Here is a 17768-nt window from a genome sequence, read left to right as displayed (position 1 = left end):
TGACCAATAAGGTTGCTTTAATGCAGTGTGTTCGTCCTCACATCTGTATTTTTAATGAGCAGCAAAAAAGTTGTTTTTGATTGCTTTCTTTGTGTGAAAACATTGAAAGAATGAACAACACTTTGCTCTTTTATGCACGAATTAACTGATTATTTTTGGATTTCGATTTTTTTATCTGGATGACCGAAATGGTAAAGTAGATGTTACATTAAAGTCTGCTGCATGTGCTGATCTGCAACCAGGGCAATACAACTGTTTTGGATGAACAAGCTAATGAGGGCTAATGAGAAAACAGCAATTTAAGAATATAGGACAATTATTTATTTAAATGCAGCATGTTTGTGACAAACTCCAACCGTTACAAAAACATGATTTACCAGGTGGGCGGGGCTTTGACAGAATGACCTTTTAATCACTCAGTCTGGTTGGATCGATTGGTTTAAAGGGTGAAACAGTCTGCCAGCATCTATTGCGCCACTAGGGATTGTAAAAACCTGCATCACTAATTCAAACACTTTAGGTCCCTGAAATATGTAAACATTATCTTTTCTATGCATTTTGTGTTTCAATTATTGCAAGTATGTGGACAATTTAAATGCGGGTGAGCTCATTTCGTTGACTTCAGGAAGGTGGTAAACAGCGTTGTGCGTCTGATCGTGCATGTGTCAGTATCAGTGTTGAGCTGATGGCTAAAGTTAAAAAAGAACCTGCTGCAGCACCAGTATGAGGCTCAGTATCAAAAGGTGAAGCAAAGCACCGTTGGTATCCGACTGATACTGGAGCCAATAAATGCTTGTTGCTCCCAGCTGGAGATCGGCCAGCGCCTCAGGGAATCAGTCAGATTAAAAGGTCTTCTGAACGATTGAGGGTGCAAGGTAGGCTGGGCAGAGCACGTACAATGACACAGGCTGTGTCACCTAGTATAAAGCATGCTGTTGAATGCTAGGCCACCCAACAAGACATGGAAAACTTTGCTGATATCCATTTCTACAACAAATCCCCCATTTTGTTTACATCGAATCATTTTGTCCTTTTTTATAGGGCAGGAAAGGATCGTGGCGGCCTGATGAACTCTGGGTTTAAGGGGATGAGTTTGATTTTGTTTCAGGGGGAGCTGAATTCAAATTTTACCATCTTCTCAACCATTATTGTTATTTATCTTTGCAGGGGGAAAAGTGATAGTTTGATAGTGGTAGTTTATCAACATCTGTAATCAGAGATGCTATCAAAAATTGAATGTGTTAAACTGCCACCTTGTGTTTGCCCTATATACTTTACATTCAGGAATATTTTTTTTAGTAATGCTGCTTCTTAAAGGACTGCACCCTGAAATAAAAAGGATGAAAAGACCTTCTGTCTTTATTTGTGAGTACAATCACTGTGGTGACTGCCTGGCATTGGGAAAGAAGCTGTGGCAAGTAACAATTGTTTCAAGTAAAAGCAGTTAAATTAGCAGGTAATTCTAGTAATAAAAAGTGGAGAACATGAAAGTGTGGCTCCACGGTAGATCTCCTGTGAATGTGAATTTGTTATTAGTTCCTACTCTCCAGTTGATGAAGACACATTTGGTTCTTCTAGTAGCTTTCTAGCACCACAGGAAGTCCTGAATGGTTCCTCTTGATGACATTCTATGAGGTCTCCTGAGGCCTATTTAGTACTTAAGTTTTGAAGTCATCAACATGATGCTGTGGCATTAAAATCCCTCAGAGACAAACAGTCCCCATAATTGCTTTTGTGCAGAAGCCCTTTTGAATTCTCAAGGGTCCTAATATAATTCTAATGATGGTGCCATTATCTAAAAACGCTTTCACCTTCTCACCATTTCGTGCTGCATTATCGTGGGCAGAGAAAAAAAAATTAAACACAGAGGGTCCTCGATCTCTCTCTGAATCATCTCTGGAGGCAAACCAGTCCTCGCCCTTTGCTCCTTTAACGGTGGTCACCTTTGGAGAGCACCGAAGACTTGTGCGGTGTTCCTCATCTGTTAGCCAGCCAACCTGCACCTGCAGTATCTAGAAACCATCCCTCACGTTCTGCACTGGTAGCAGTCAACAAATTGCCTCTTAGTAGGAAGTAAATGAGTCTTTCGCAATCAATGCTATTTTCCTCACATGCAACATTTATTTCTGTCATTTGGTACCAACGTGAGTTGTTTTCAAAGCCTTCCTTCATGTGAGGCAGCATTTTTACAGACATTGCAAAACAGAGTAAATATACTCAATAATACATCTAAATAATAGATAACATGTCTCTTTTTTCAATATTTGTTCACTTTTTTACTTTTATTTAAGATAAAGTGCAATGAAAGGACAGTGGAATATCTAATGCTTGATTTTTAAGACTAAATATAGGGTTTTTTTTAGCAAAGGTTATTTTGTGACTTCCTTATTTTTATCACAACATGTAAAGTTATGTTTCAAATTTTGCCAGCTGACTATTCTTTTCTTCAAAAATGGGGATCAAAACAGCACAAAATGAATCTATCCCATGATCTACCATCACAGCAGCTTCTGAACACTCTCAGTGTAGATGCATCCATACAGGTGGCACTAAAGCCTGCTGAGGCCGCACCGTTCCGTTAAAGAAATGGCAAAGCAGTCCAGTCATATTTGATTAGGAGAAGAAACTGCTAAACCTGTTGTACACTCACACGCTTTTAAAAGCCTGAGAGTAAATGTTAAAATTGAACAAAATTGCCTAAAGGAATAAATAAATACGCATGATAGAGTGGTGGGAATGATGATGGTCTCTCTCTGAGGTGTAAGAGAAATAATCAAGTGACAGAAATAGAACAACAGAGACCACTGTTATCAACAGAAAACGACACAGTTTGTCAGGAAATGATGGGATGTGATTGAAATAAATCACTCCGGGTTCGATAAGAGGGAACAACAGTTTCATCTCTGCACTGACAATTTTCTGATCGCCATGGAGACGAACATGAGTGAAACACTTTAAAAAAGGGGGGGGGGGGGGAAGAGTTTAGACCATAGTTTTGTTAAAGATCAAACTGGGTAGCAGTTTTCCGTTGTTCTACATCAACTAGAAGCAATTTCTTGTTAAATTGAGTTGTATTATCCCACATTCATACCCCTAATATTTTACAATCATCTTAAAAGCAGAGTGAGTAAAGCAGCCAAAACCAACTCTGGTTTCTCTACAACAGTCTGCTTCCTGCTGCCTGATGTTAAAGGGGCACTGATCCAGCAGGATCCGACAGTACCTCTTAAGAAACAACATACGTTGCCTAAGAAATTGTCAGATGAAGACACAGAAGGCAGATTAACATTGGCCCTGCATTTACAAGGATTCTGCGGATCTTTGTTCACAGGTGAGTCAAAGGGGTGGGGTGGAGGAGGAGAGCTGAGGTAGAGGAAAGTGGCTCATTACACACTTTGTTTTGGTCTACAGACAGTGCACAACAATGAAACTAACAGTGAAAAAAATTCCATTTATAGATAAATCTAACTCCAATTCGTTGATGTTCTGTAGTCGACTGCATTCCAGAGATATGCTCATATGGAAATGACTATCACTCCAGATAATGATAAAATAAAAGGGAAATGAAAGGGATTAAAGTTAAATGAATAACTTCTGCTACATAAACATACCATTAATTATGCAGAAAAGCAAAGTAGTCAACCGGATCACAAGATAAAAAAAAATACTCTTCCTACATTTGCAATGATTAGTTAGTTACACATTGCTTTTTGATATTTTACACATATTTCAAGTTAAACCGGAGGCCACGTTAATATATGTGGGTTGTGCAGACAGTCAAACACTGTTCCACAATGATAGACGACCACCGCTGCGCCACACACATGAATCCAGCCTTTGTCCCTGAAAACTGACCTTGGGTTCTTGTTTTGCAGCGAGGATTACAGAATATCATCCACAAACACACTTTGCTCGGAGAGATCTGGGTCTAGTTCGCCTGCTTTTTATTTTAAAAATGCTAAACAGGGTTACATTTGCAATCTGTGTTTGACACCAAAGAGAAGGCACTTTTGCAATTGTTTTTTTTTCCCCCTCTCTCTTTTTAAATTCTTTCAATGCTAAAAGTAGGTTATCCTGCTAGGCAAACAAGCAAAGATACTCAGTTTTCTGTGAGACTTTGCATAAGTCAAGCTCAATTCTTGAGCAAAGTGCCCTTGATGTAAACTGGTTTTTCCCTTCTTCCATAGATGTTAGCTTAAACAACCCAAACTGTTTAGAATCTAAAGTCATGATTGGTTTAGTGGGCTCGCTTTTCCAGATTATTTTACACCATGATCACATTACTATAAAATTCATCTATAGTCAATGAAAACATGTGACAATAAGATCGGCCACTCTTGCTGCTCGTGCCGATACCTTCGATCCAAAAGCACCGAAGAGTGTTAATGTGCATAACCTATAGTCTGTGTTGGAGCCATTGGAGCAAACAGGCCAAGTAGAATAAATGCTTTCATTACTTTCAACAACTCGGCAAGCTGTTTGAACAGCTTGTTCAAATGTAAAGGATGTGTTTTTATTATATCACACTTGGAAGCTAATGCATTCCTCACAGATATAATAAATACAAGGATACACCTTGAGTCAAAGTGGACTGAAAACAGAAATGATGGATGAATTTAAAGAAATCAGTTTCCTGTGAACCCGCTTCTCCCTGTGCAACTCACAGTAAGATAATGCCAGCAGATACGCTTCATATCTTACGTGCATTCATGAATGGCACATTCAAGAATACGAGTCTCTCCTCTTGATACTAAAGGTCAGGGATTTGCTGCCTCTGTTATTATTGTTGGTCATAATTTAGATAACCAGAGGTATGGAGAACGGCTACAGAGCCCCTATATATTAATTCCAGAGAAGGAACATGGCAGATGTTTAACACATGTGGAGGAGTGGGGGGTGTTTTTATGTTGCATTTACCTGAAACTGATAGCCTCACACAGATAGATATAACATTTCAGCAACAGGCTGAACAAAGAGCTCCCTGCAATAAAACACAGCCTAAGGACGCCTGGGAAGCCATTAGGTTCATTTTATGTCGATCGAAAAATGTAGTCAAGCATGGAATTGTGGTACAGAGTTGGCAGCAGTCAGAGGCTAACTACCATGGACAAGGAGGATGTATTTTTGGGTCTAATATGCTGTTTTGCCTGTTGGTCTGCGGGTTTACAGGAGCTGTACTGAGTCAGAGACAGGTTTATACAAGATCAAAAGAAAATGAGCACCACCAACAGTGAATAGTACAATAGGAAATGGATATTAGCCGTTAGAGCCAGTAAAGGAACCGCACAAAAATATATTGACTATTACCATTTGTAATTATGGATGTTTGAGTCGATTCTCTTGGGGTTTATTTAGCTTTGCCCTATTTAAACAATTATGCTTAAAGAAAAATACATCAACCTTTAAAACTGATCTGTGTCAATGCTTTTACAAAAGAAAAACAGTTTCTAGTTTAGTGTGAGAGTCCTGTAGTGAAATAATATAATATACGATATAAATTTCCTTTGAGAAATGATGTATCGAACGCAGTGGAAGTTGTCTTTAATTGAACAAAAGAAGAAACATTGCCCAGAAGCAAGGAAAATCAATTATGTTTTGCAGATACCGAGAAATAAAGAGGCCGCTTCATTCAAGCATGTTTTGTGGAATTAATGAATCAGTTTAATAAAAGTGTGTAATATTGTTTAGTAATCTTCCACTTGTCAAGGCTGCAGAGAGGAGAGCTTTGCTGTTTCACAATCAAAAGATCAAAAGGTGTGGGTCAACTGTTCAACATGTTCTGCACATTGTGGAACAAATAGAGAGCATCAGAGAGGTTCCATCATTGTTGAAGTCCAAATGAGGAGTTATTTCCTCATAGCTGTTCATGAGGGTTTGTGCCAACACGCACCATTTGTATGCATATTAGCACCTATGCTAAGCCAACGATGATGGAAAGATAATGTATATATGTTTAATTTTGCATTTGATGTTTTTACAGACTGAAAAAAACTGCCAAGAAAATTTAATTGAGTTTGCAGTTGCCATTCCTATGTCAATAAAAACATAAACAGCTTGCTTCTTATCCTTTCTTTTAACCTTAGAGTGCACATCTGTACTTAGCAAAGCTTTTTTCCCCTACTGGCATCTTATGGCAGCACTGGAAATACAATAAAATGTCCCAGAAGCCTGTCTCTACATCTCATACATCTTCAGTCATGCGGAAGGCCGTCCATCAGTTTTACTGCACCACAGCTTCTCTTCGACGAAGCGTCGATGACTGATGGCGCCGAGTGCAACTAACTACAGCAGGGGATGATAAAAATGTGAAAACACACAGCCTAGACAGGAAATTGGCCATTTTGGAGCAATTGACACAGAGGAGCTGAAGTGATGGCACTTCCTGTAATGTTCCCAACTTGAGCAGGGAAGATGTGTGGTTGTCTTCTGGGACATGGAGCTACAGCCCATTGGAGGTGTGATGGATGTACACAAATTTAATAATGGTCCATTCTTTCCCCCCCCTCCTATTTTAGCTATTAGTGCATCGGAGCTAGGAAGACAGTAACACTGATGTGAAAATGCTTCAGTTCACCACATGTAGGATTCTTCATGTTTAGGATTCTTCAAAGGCCTGGCAAAGGTCGCGCCCTGTTTTGACTTGTGATGTCAACACCTTTACATGCACAGCAAGATGAGTAACACCATGGCTCAGAGGCATGAGCTGCAAGTGGTCAGCAGGCATGTCTGCCTCTGTTCGGTGGTAAAGAATCATTTGGGCTATCAAACAGGTCTGAAAGGACAGCCTATTTTTCTGTCTTCTGCTTTTAAATAAGGTATGTGCACTTTAAAGAACATCAATAAGAAATGAAGCCTTTAAAAAAAAAAAAAAAAAGCAGGGTTTCACATGGCAATGGATCTGAAACAAAGATGATGGTCGTGATAACACTCTCTACTATTTCATAAAGAACATAAATAAGTATACATTTATTGGTAATATTGTTGCATCCACCTTAACATTCTCCTCAGATGTGTTTACAGTTTACCTGTGTTTCACAACCCCTGCAAATTCACAAAATAATTGCACTAAAGTATAAGTTGCGCAGGGATCAGCAGGAACGTTTCGCAATAACACTCACCGGCGGTGATTGCTGGCCTGCTGATTCCCAAGGGCCTCTGGAGCAGCTTACAGTGCAGACAGTGGGGAGCTGAAGGTGTGAGGTAGGTAACGTCTCCCTTTAATCCACATACCCTCACAGCATTCTTGCCTTAATGTTCCAGCTACCTGTGAGAGGGAAAGGAGTCATTGCTGTTAAAACAAGTGATTAAAATGTACAATGTGTTTATGAGTTTAGGATGATGATTGTACACATGATATGTAATTCATATAAAAATGCCTCTTGTATCAGATGTATCATTATATTGAATGTAAATGAAGTCAATAAAGGGCCACAACTGTATTTGCGTTCTGATTTCTCCCCTTCGCTTGCCGAGACCAGCTCATAACCACATTTTGCATTTCCTTCTCTGTGGGTGCGAGATAATCACATTTCAGACATGCCATAGCGATCTCTAGTGTCTGTTAATTTGTTCCTCCATTACAGAAAAATAAATAAGAAAACGAGCTTTGAGTGAAATTGTTGATGTTCACATTTAGAAAAGCATAGTTTTAAAGCACATTATTTAGCATGGGAGGAGCTTTAGTGACAAATGTGGCCAGTTAAAGGCCAAAATATCCAATCCTGAAGATAGAGGCAGTTCTAACTTTTACGTGTGTCTGTGTGTTCTTGTATAGGTTATGTTGGGAGGACCAGACTACATAGATCTCCACTGAGGACTTTCTGTGAAATAAGGACTTTGTTTTAATGTTAGGGTTAGAGTTGGACCCTGTCAAGGGAAAAGTGAGAGAAAATGAGTGGGTGGTTAGAATTAAGGACACAAATTGCCTGAGCAACTGTTAGACACCCAGTGTGTTAGGGCAAGCGAGTGGGGGATGCATTATGGTAATGGGAGTCCTTGCAAATGTCACACACATACATTGTGCTACCTTGTTGCCCACCTGTTGGCAGTAGCAATTTGAGGGTGCATAAGCAAGAATCCAGTAGCTACACTGACAAGAAGGTGCTATTTCCAATGGTACACAGAGCTGATCTCAACAGTACCCAAATCCTGTGAATCTCGGAGTTTTTCAAAGTCATGGGGTCAATTCTGTGGGTGTCAGTTATTGTGGATGTCAACAGGTGGTTGACTAGCAGCTGACTAGGAGTGAAATCCAGGTTTCCCTGCATCAGGTCAGCTCTGCCTCACCTTCAACTGCTAAGATGTTGCGGGGTTCTTCCCCTGTGGACCCTAAAATAGAAGATATCCTCAGACATTACAGCAGATCCCGTCTCATATGAATAGCTACATAACATTCGGGTAGAGTCAGCTTGTCCCGGTTGCCTATTCATGTAAAAGCAGTGCTGGTAACCCTTGGGAGGACCTGTGATGAGAAGGCCAGCAGACGGCTGTGTCTCCGCATATGGAGGAAGAATTGCAATGAGTCCTCATTCGAAGATGTCATGGCTGCTTTTCTTGCTAAAAAATAAAAGCTTCTGATTCTTCTTCTTCTTCTCATGTTTATTTCCTAATGTGCAAGAAGCTACTTGTCATCCAAACTCCTGCCGGCTATTTTGACAGCGCAGCAGTGCCCGATGAGGGAATTGGCCCATTGTTTCTCCACTTAAAAGCTGTCAGTTTGGGAATGCAAAGATTATTTCACTTCTTAGAGCATCACTGTTTTTTCTATTGGTGTATCACAGCTATTTCATTTTATGATGAAATGTAGCTGAGACCGAAGGCAGCTAAAGACGTATTATTAACGGAGCCACGGGGGACGACAGTTTTAAAAATAGCCTCAAAACCATTGTCATCTCCTTTAACAACATTGAAATTTTTTTTTTTTTTTTCTACAAATCAAAAGCTCACATATCAAAGCTCACATATTTTAATAATGTCTGAAGCTTGTGTAGAAATCTTCACTCACAAGTGCTCTGAGTCATTAACAAACACCATCTGGGCATCACTTAACTTTTAAACTTTTGAAAAAAATAAAATAATAATTTTAATCTTCATTTTGATCCTGTGAAGACAGAGCGAGTGCAGGTGGTGAAGATTTCTGACATCCCCACCCCTCACACCAGAGTACTCTGACCTCCTCCCCTCAGCCCTGAGCATAGCTCCCAGATGACACCTTTCTTCTGGGCTGTGGATCCAACACGTGAGAACGCTCAGAGGTTCACACATCAACACAGAGAATAATAAGATCAAAATTTAGGAGCTAGTGCTCAGTTGCAGGAATAGGCACATCATCTGGAACCAGCTACCAACGCTTTTCTTGCTTAGCTCATTGACAGTAAGAACAAATGGTCTGTGTGTGTGTATGTATATACGGTAGTCATTTATTAAAGAACATGAAGCAGCTTCATCTCTCATCATGCAAGAGATGTCTGATACTAAAGCTAGGAGCCCTTCCCCTCCCCTTTCCTTCTGTTCCCTACATCTATGGAAAGTTAGCTTATCTCTCTTGGCACACATGGATGACTGACTCTTTGGGTCACTCACATCTTTCTTGCACCCTCACCTTCCATCCCAAGGCAGAAAACCTTTCTATTTTCAACAGGATTACCTCTCACCACAAGGTACCTGACAGGTGGACTCACCCATATGGAACACATCCTGGAGGCATAAAGCAGAACTTTATATTACAGGGTTGTATACTTCCACCCGAAGCTCGTACCGTATATGAAGTCACGTATTCTGGATCATGAAAGCTTCACGGAGTATTTCAAGTTAAATCTGGCTTGTAGAAGAGCCCTGCATTGTGTTCTGCAGTCAGGAGGCAGAGCGACAAAATACTGATACGAGGTGGTGGGAGTGTTGAGGATAGAACATAACTTAATGGAACTGCTGAAGAAACGATGTGTTTGGATATGAGCAAACATGCTTGGGTAAAGGGCTTAACAGGTGGAGGTGGGAAGCAGCAGCAACCAAAGCAACCTGCAGGAGAGGCGGCAACGCACAACCAATTAAACCAAAATCTGCTACCTTTGATTACATTTGAGCTGGGAAACCAAACTCATTCTGTAGCAGCAGCTACAGGGAGCTCTTTCTCTGCTTAAATCAAGTAAAATTATATATATTTTTATTAGATAGTAAGGTTTTTTTTAAGAGTTACTTGAGTAAAAACTGTTATTTGGACTGTTGACAACACAGTCGTGCAATATGGGTAAAAAAATGTATCAAGCCATGTTTTGATCAGACAGTTAATCATAGTTTCATCAATAAAAGTGATTGATCTACAACTGTCGTGGAGACATGCACTGTAATTGGAGTGAGAGGAAACTGGGGTAATTCCCTTCTGACTGGGAACTATAACTCTTTTTCCTGTTACTAAGCAGCTACTTTTGGGCTCAGGGTGGGGGTTCACCCTAGACAAGGCTGCAGCTCATCACAGGGATAACAGACAGACAACTTTGGGCTGTGGGAAAAACCTGAGCAGCCAGAGAGAATCTGCAAACTCCACACAGAAAAGCCCCTGGTCCCGGGGGATTGGAGCCCGGGACAGTGAGGCAATAATGTTAGCTGCTACTCTAACTGTAATGCTCTCACCAATGGTTCTGTTCTAATGGCTTCAAGGTGCCTCTGAGCAAGAAACTGAACTCCAACAGCACCACGGGGACTGATAGTTGACCTGCAGTGTGAAATTAACAGTCAGGACCTCTGAAGCAATATTGTTTTAAAGCTCACGTGAGCTGTATTTGGTGAATATAATATGATCCGACAGTGTTACTCTGAATCGATGCTTCCACAATAGCGTTAACTGTCTGTCTTTTCCCTCTTCACCCCTTATTTTGTGCCGTTCTTCTGAGCAGAGCAGTAATGACCAGAGCTGAAGGTTTCCACGGTCCCAGTGAAGCACCTCTCAGGCAGGTCCACCAGCTCCCATCATTAAAGCAATAGCTTCAGCCTTGACATTCTACGGTGCAGCTTGTTATTTTCTTTCAGCCAGCTCTGTCAGGGTGCATTCAGAGTTTCAACAGTGAAATTATTTTGGCTTGCATATTTTAAAAATCTATCAATAATTCACTAACAATTTGAGTCGCTCATGAAATCAGAGCTCCAGATTTGTTCCATTGGCAAACCCAGCAGACGGGTGTAATCTCTGCATGTTCCTTTCTGATGGAACCAGGGTCGAATTTGGTGTTTTGGTTCCTGTGGACTCCATTTTAAAATGCAGCAACAACATGAGTCGGTGCTTTAATAAAGGTGAACTGTGCTGACCAGAATGCAGCACTTCAAAAAAAAAAAAAAGATATAAAAGAGCAACAATATCAGAAATAACAAGGTAAGCAGAGGTCAATAACAACATCTGTGGGAGGTTTTTTCCTGTGTTTCAGTATCTAAACATCAGACTGAAGAGTGGGAAAAATAGCAGGAATCTGGTTCTACTGAAGAGTGTGTGGAACTGGGTGTTTTATTGGATCTGAACACTTTAGCATGATTACAATTAGAGTTGAGATTCATTTTATAGACTTTTATTGTCTGAATTGAGGAGTGAGACTCAAAATATCTGGACAAGAGGGAGAGAGAGAGAGAGTCCCCCCTCAGTAATAACTTCCATTACTGTAATTGGTTTTATTTGACCTTCAGTCATACTGGTAATTTTCGTTCTCTAGATATTAACCATCATTGATGGTAATAAACCCCTTCCTAGCAGCGTAACTACTATGTGACCTTACCCAACTATACTGAGCTTGACACCAAAAGTGTAGTAGCAAACAGTCGGCTCCATCAGTAACCTGGGATTTTCGGGTCAACAGGTACTGGGCCATGAACCTGGAGGAAAGTGGCTTTTATTTAATTTTTTAATGTATATTTTACGCATCAATCAATGACTCCTACCAATTATTGCACTTGACTCGGTCTAAAAGCACAACACAATAGAATTATTCAGCAAAAGAGGTGGTGAAAATGGGATTTTAATAATAGAAGATCAAGCCTTTAACAGTAGTTCCGTCACTTATTAGAGAGCAGCAGTTCAACAAGAGGGTTCCGGCTCTATTGTAATTAAAGGGAACAGTAATTCATCACTTAATTGCAGGCTGTGATTAACACAATATCCTCTATGTGATCTTAAGTGTCAATGTACTTGCTGTTAATGTGCATCGTGCTCCGCAGGTTTTACCCTGCAGCCTCCGTCAAAGGTCACGAGATGCTCAAACCTGTCACAGGACCATTTGGTCATTTCAGCCCACAACAAGAAAATTGGAGCTTTTCATTTTTTACCGTTTTCCCACTGTCATGGCAATTTACGAGCAATCCATCAAATCATTTACCTCACGCAAGCAAATTAATCTTCAATGTGTAATTATAATATCATTAAGATGGCGGGTGTCCACGAAAATGATGTCGAAATGATTTCATGAATCATTTCAACTGAAGTCTCACGTACACACACATCCTGTTTCTAATTCTAGGGTGAAATTGAAGAACAGAAGTGTTGGCGGGTCAGCATCAGAACCAAAACCCCGAGGACACAAATCGCCCGACTTCTCATCCAAGTTGACCATCTTTCCGCTGGGACGGATTCTTCCAGGGAGCAACAGTGATTGTATAGAAACAGGCTGGAAATGAGATGGGATGTTGAACTTTGGGATCATTCATTACACGGAAGAACATGATTATGCATTTAAAGTGCACAGTAATTCTGCTCATTAATGCGTCCTCTCCGTGCACGCTGCACTGAATGTTTCGCTCCGTCGTGACAGAAGAAACCTACAGAGTTCCTGTCCTCCTGTGGGCTTGCAGCTCCTTCATGAATATTAACGAGGACACCGAGAGACCAACCAAACTCGTTAAAACTCTGGACCATTATTACAGACCCACAGTCAGAATATTGCGATTCCAAGTGGCCTCCGGTCGGAATCCTGGTTGCTGGGCAATACCGGGATCAAATCATTCATTCTTGTTCTGATAAATCCGGAGATCATTGATACAAAACATGACGTTGGTTCCAACAATGTGGCATTTCTGCTTCGTGCTTCTTGATCACTAGACATGAAGCAGCCTCCTCGACCAGGTTAGCGACGCGCGCTGATTTCTGCTGACTCAGGATCTCGAGCTGCTACTGTGTCATCGATCACCGCTGGTGTCACGCTTTCTTTTCCGTGCCCTCCAAACTCATTATCGAATCATTATGTTACGGTAAAAAACACCAGTCCAGCACATTAAGCCCTCACGACCCCTCTGATAGGGATTGGAAGGTGCCGCCGTGTCTCGAGGCCGTCCCTGACTTGTTTAGAAGCAGAAAGGTCACATTTAAAACCCAGAGGTGGAACTCACAGATGGAGCAAGTGGGGTTAATGGTTTCATTAACAAAAGCAACAATTACCTAATAAGGTACACAGAGACCCACGCCGTGAACCCAGGACCCTCTGAGTTTTGTCCTCCCCCGTCTCAATGGTCTTATCTGCGATGTGCAACAGATCAACCCCTGAAATACTCCCTGGGTTGCTCCTCCTGCCTGGGTCCAAATGGGGGGGGCTCGGCCTGCACCTCTATCACTGCCAGATAAGAACTGTCCGTCAGCCTGACTGACACATCAAATAACGTCGGCCTCTGCTGTCGTTAAAAGGATTTGTCTTGGCGATAGAGCTTTTCAGATGAGCGTTTATCATCAGACAGAAGGTCTTTAAAAGTCCAGGACAGTTGGGGACTGAGTGTGATTAAAAACATGACACATCAAAATGGTCCGTCTTCATTCGGTGGTGATGCATTTATGACCAGGCGGATCTTTTTCCGTCTTTCTACAGAAGCCCAGAAGTGACAAACTGCATATGAACTTTTCATTAATCACGTTGTGTTTTTATTTTTTTGTTGATTTAAATCTGGGGCATCTTGGCTATCAGAAACGCTGCGGAAACAGGGCCAACTTGCATGCAAATGGGGCTGCGCAGAGAAGGACCAGAGCAGCTTGTCCAGACGTCCTTATCCTCCATTTGGCCCTGCGCAAATGAGGCTTCAATTATTTAGCCAGAGAACGCTGAGGTTTCATAACAATACCTCCAGGAAATGGAGGGGCTAATGGGGTTCTGTGCTGCATTCCTCCTCTCCGCCGTGGACGCCTAATCACCTGATGGATTTCTGAAAATCGGAGTATAGTGAAGCATGCAACATTAAGCACACTGTCACCCGTCTGCTGGGAGGCTCGGCTGACAGGAGCTGACAGCCAGACTTTCTGGATTGCAGCGAGACAGTGCGCGCATACGTGTGTGTGTGTGTGTGTGTGTGTGTGTGTGTGTTTGTGTGTGTGTTTGACAATACTTAACATTACAACAGGCACAACAAATGGTGCAAGAAAAACAAGGCGTACACGCTGCAGCCCGGGGGTAGCAGGGATTCATACATCAAAAGCAGGAGAGGCCCGACCAAACAGAAGCTGCTCTGCAGTCACCTTCACGCCCCTCAGGAGTTTCCGGCCAACCAAAGTCACTGAGAAGAAATTGGAATTTTTATCCAAGGAAGCTCCAGTTTTGGGTATTTACTTTGGCTCTGAAAGGGTCGAGAGGGCGACAGAGTGGTCTCATATTCTGACCTCGCCCAGCAGACCGCTGCAGATGTCTCATCAATGTTGCCATTTTATTTGTTTCATTCATTTAACATCCCCTCAGCTTTTCTTCGGCTCCTGAAGGAGCGACCTCTCAGGGCTGTGGATAATACATAAAGAGAGTGTTTTAACGGGTGAAGCCCACTCAGATCCTACTCCAGATTAATGACTTCCCTGATTGTTTTAGTCCAGCACAACACGAAGTCTCCTTCTAATTAATCCAGATGGTGCACACAGGCAGCGGAGATGAATAGATTTGTTCCAAAATTCATTCGTTGGGAAAAAAACACGTCCCACCGCCATGTTTGTTTGATAGTCTGCTACAAATTGTTCCTTCTCAACTGCTTTTCCTTCATTTATTTTGGATGTTTTTGGGTTTTCCTTTATTATTTGTTGGCAAAAAGGCCACAGAAGGAAGCCACCGGAGATCAGGGACAGGAAGGAGGGTCTAAGTAGAGGAGAGCTGATCAATGCCAAACAGGTGATTAGCAAGAACAGCTGGATGAGAGAGAGAGAACAGAAAACCACAGCAACCAAAACTAAGCACACACTGATGTCTTTGAATGGCTTTCGCTCTGACATGGGTTCCAGCGACTTAATTTGGCAGTTTGGTAGTTTTCTGTCAGGAATTATTTATTTATCCCTCACGCTAATCCATCACACAATATGAAATATCTCACGAAGCTCGATAAATTCACATTTCAATGTTACATTTTATAGCTGTCACCTCCAGTTCTGAGTAAATATAGCAGGAATAAACTAACTAACTCACTATCTATTTCACTACTGTATAGTTTTACTGTTTTCTAATTTAATCTGTTTGATTTGTCACTGAAAACACACGCCGATATGAACAGATAGTGACGAGCTGTTCAGCGGGACAGCAGAGGCGTCAAACCTCCGATCGATCGGCTCAAATCAGGGGCTCGGCTGAGTGGACCCACCCCGATCAATGCGATCGCACCTGATGAAGAGGCAGACGGACGTCCTTTCCGTCAGTGCATTCATCAAACGTGCTTCTAATTATCTCGGGCTAACCCCCCGAGTGTAATGATTAGCTTGGGGGCTGTAAAGTGGCTCCATGTAAGAGGAGGAGATTCCCTCATTTTACATTAGGCAGATTTTTCCAACACGGGTCAAACCAGAATTGTGATTTAAAGGAAAAAGTTGAGAGGCTTTAATCAGTACAGTTAAGGGATTTCAATTAACACTTATTGATCAATCATATCTCAGCACTTCATTTTCCACATTACACTCTTAATCTAATGGTCATTAAATAATCAATCAGTTGCTTCTGCTTTTTCATCAGCTGACTGTAAATGAATCATTACTACGATCCTCGTTAGGGACCCATTTACTGATCATTATCCAGCTCGAATTAATGTTACTTTAACCCTCATCTACCTGCACATTTAGGGCTGGAGCGCAGCATTATAGCTGAAGGGTTCAGAACTGCGAACATGTTTCAGTCGTCACTGGTAGGAGGTGTGAGAGTTCTCTGATATTAATGACGTGCGATTCCCAGATGATTACGCTGCCTGTGATTAATCACAGAATATTTGTTCCAGTCTGACAGAACCCATTAAACGTTATCGTCCAATTACTCAAACTAAAACACATTTAAATTGGATAAAATCACCAAAATCCGGCAGGGCTGACATGCTCGGCTCTGCAGCAGCGCGCTGGTGGGAAGGGAAGCGTCACTCTTTTTGGCACAGGAGAAGTTCAGCAGGAACGCGTCTTCAGCTCCTTTTGAACTCAGATCCTGTCTCAGCCAAATCTTTGGTTGGAATCTCACAGGATGAAGTGTCTTAAACCGTTCTCACGTCAAAGCCTCAAGAGAGGGAAGCTGCACTCCCACTGATTAGATGTGTGCAACTCAAGACTCAAAGACAGACATACAAATGAGTGTGTGACACCTGTGCATGTTGCAAATTCAATTATTCCACCTTATTGCCTCGTTTTAATGTTGCGACTGAGCTATAGCAGGGACGGCTTTACACTCATCTCCTCAAGTGGACCGTTTATGTTCAGGGTTTAATGAAGATTTGCATATTTTTGCAAAAGACAACAAATGCTAATTTGTTTGGTGACTCTCAGGCTCGAGTGTCTCCTCCTCCTCTCGAGATTTGCTGTTTGGTTCAGGTGTCCATTGATGACTTCACAAAAATCAAGCAAGGATACGAACATTTTTTAACCCACCCCCTCTGTCCCTCTTCCTGTAGAGTCCATTTATGGTGTGTTTAAACACCAGAGCCAACAGAGAAGAGGAATGCAGAAGTGACCGACACCTGAAGGCAGCACAGCGCCTACATGCTTTGGCACTCCTACATCATGCAAACCAGTTGTTGGGTCAGTGACTGCATGGATTTGCTGACTGCAGAACCCACAACAATCGCTTCTGGGTTCGTTCAGATCTTTAAATATCATTGGCTCCGACTGAACCCCCCACTTATCAATTTACTAATAACAAAGCAATACTTGATTTAGCACAAACCTACTCCCGCTCTTAACGAAGTGGGAGAGGAAGCCAAAAACTGAGGGACTGTTTCTGCTGCTGCACCGTCACCAGATTCCCAGGAGGGCGGTTTCCTGAGCAGAATAAACACCCCCTCCGTTTGAATCCTGTCAGGACTGTTTGAAGGCGCTGACGCAATCCCCGCTCCACGGTGATGTCAGCGATGTTAACTGCCTGGCTTTCATCCTGTTTGGCTCCGCCGCCGTCACGGTAACTGCGGCACAGCATCCTCATTTGCGCCTCTTTCAAGTCAGTCAGACATGTGTGTCGGACGGCGAGTGGATTTTACATGCGCGTCTTCGGGGCTGCGTTAAAGACACCCAAACAATGTCAAATCCCCTGTGATGAGGACCAAAAGTGATGCCGGCAGATCAGGACAATTATGAGACGAGCTTCATCCGTCACGGAGGTTCAGCGCTTGTCCCGCGGAGTTTTCTCCTCTGTCTGTTCGGACCCCCTCAAATCAAAGCCTTACTCTATAAACTCTGACACCATCCATCTCTTCCGCACACAAGCAAACCGGACTGGTGCTCCAGACGGGCTCTCGTCTCCAACAGGCTCTTTGGGCACCACTCTTCTCCAATAACAGTCATTTATCCGACTGTTGAAAATTGCAGTAATTGC

The 17768-nt window shown here is 42.1% G+C and overlaps 1 protein-coding gene across 1 annotated transcript in view; it reads right to left on the bottom strand.

Moving 5' to 3' along the window:
* lingo1a (leucine rich repeat and Ig domain containing 1a) overlaps positions 1 to 17768 on the bottom strand; it is a 63765-nt gene that overhangs the window by 27842 nt on the left and 18155 nt on the right. Inside the window, exon 2 of the mRNA XM_029842140.1 lies at positions 7119 to 7264. The gene's annotated coding sequence lies outside the window, so the exon portion shown is untranslated. The remainder of the gene's footprint in view (positions 1 to 7118; positions 7265 to 17768) is intronic.

The sequence above is a fragment of the Takifugu rubripes genome, chromosome 9, assembly GCF_901000725.2.
Source record: "Takifugu rubripes chromosome 9, fTakRub1.2, whole genome shotgun sequence".
In the NCBI taxonomy this organism is placed as follows: Eukaryota; Metazoa; Chordata; class Actinopteri; order Tetraodontiformes; family Tetraodontidae; genus Takifugu; species Takifugu rubripes.
The sequence above is the reverse complement of the archived record's forward strand: the minus strand, read 5'-3'. Positions and strand labels throughout refer to the sequence as shown.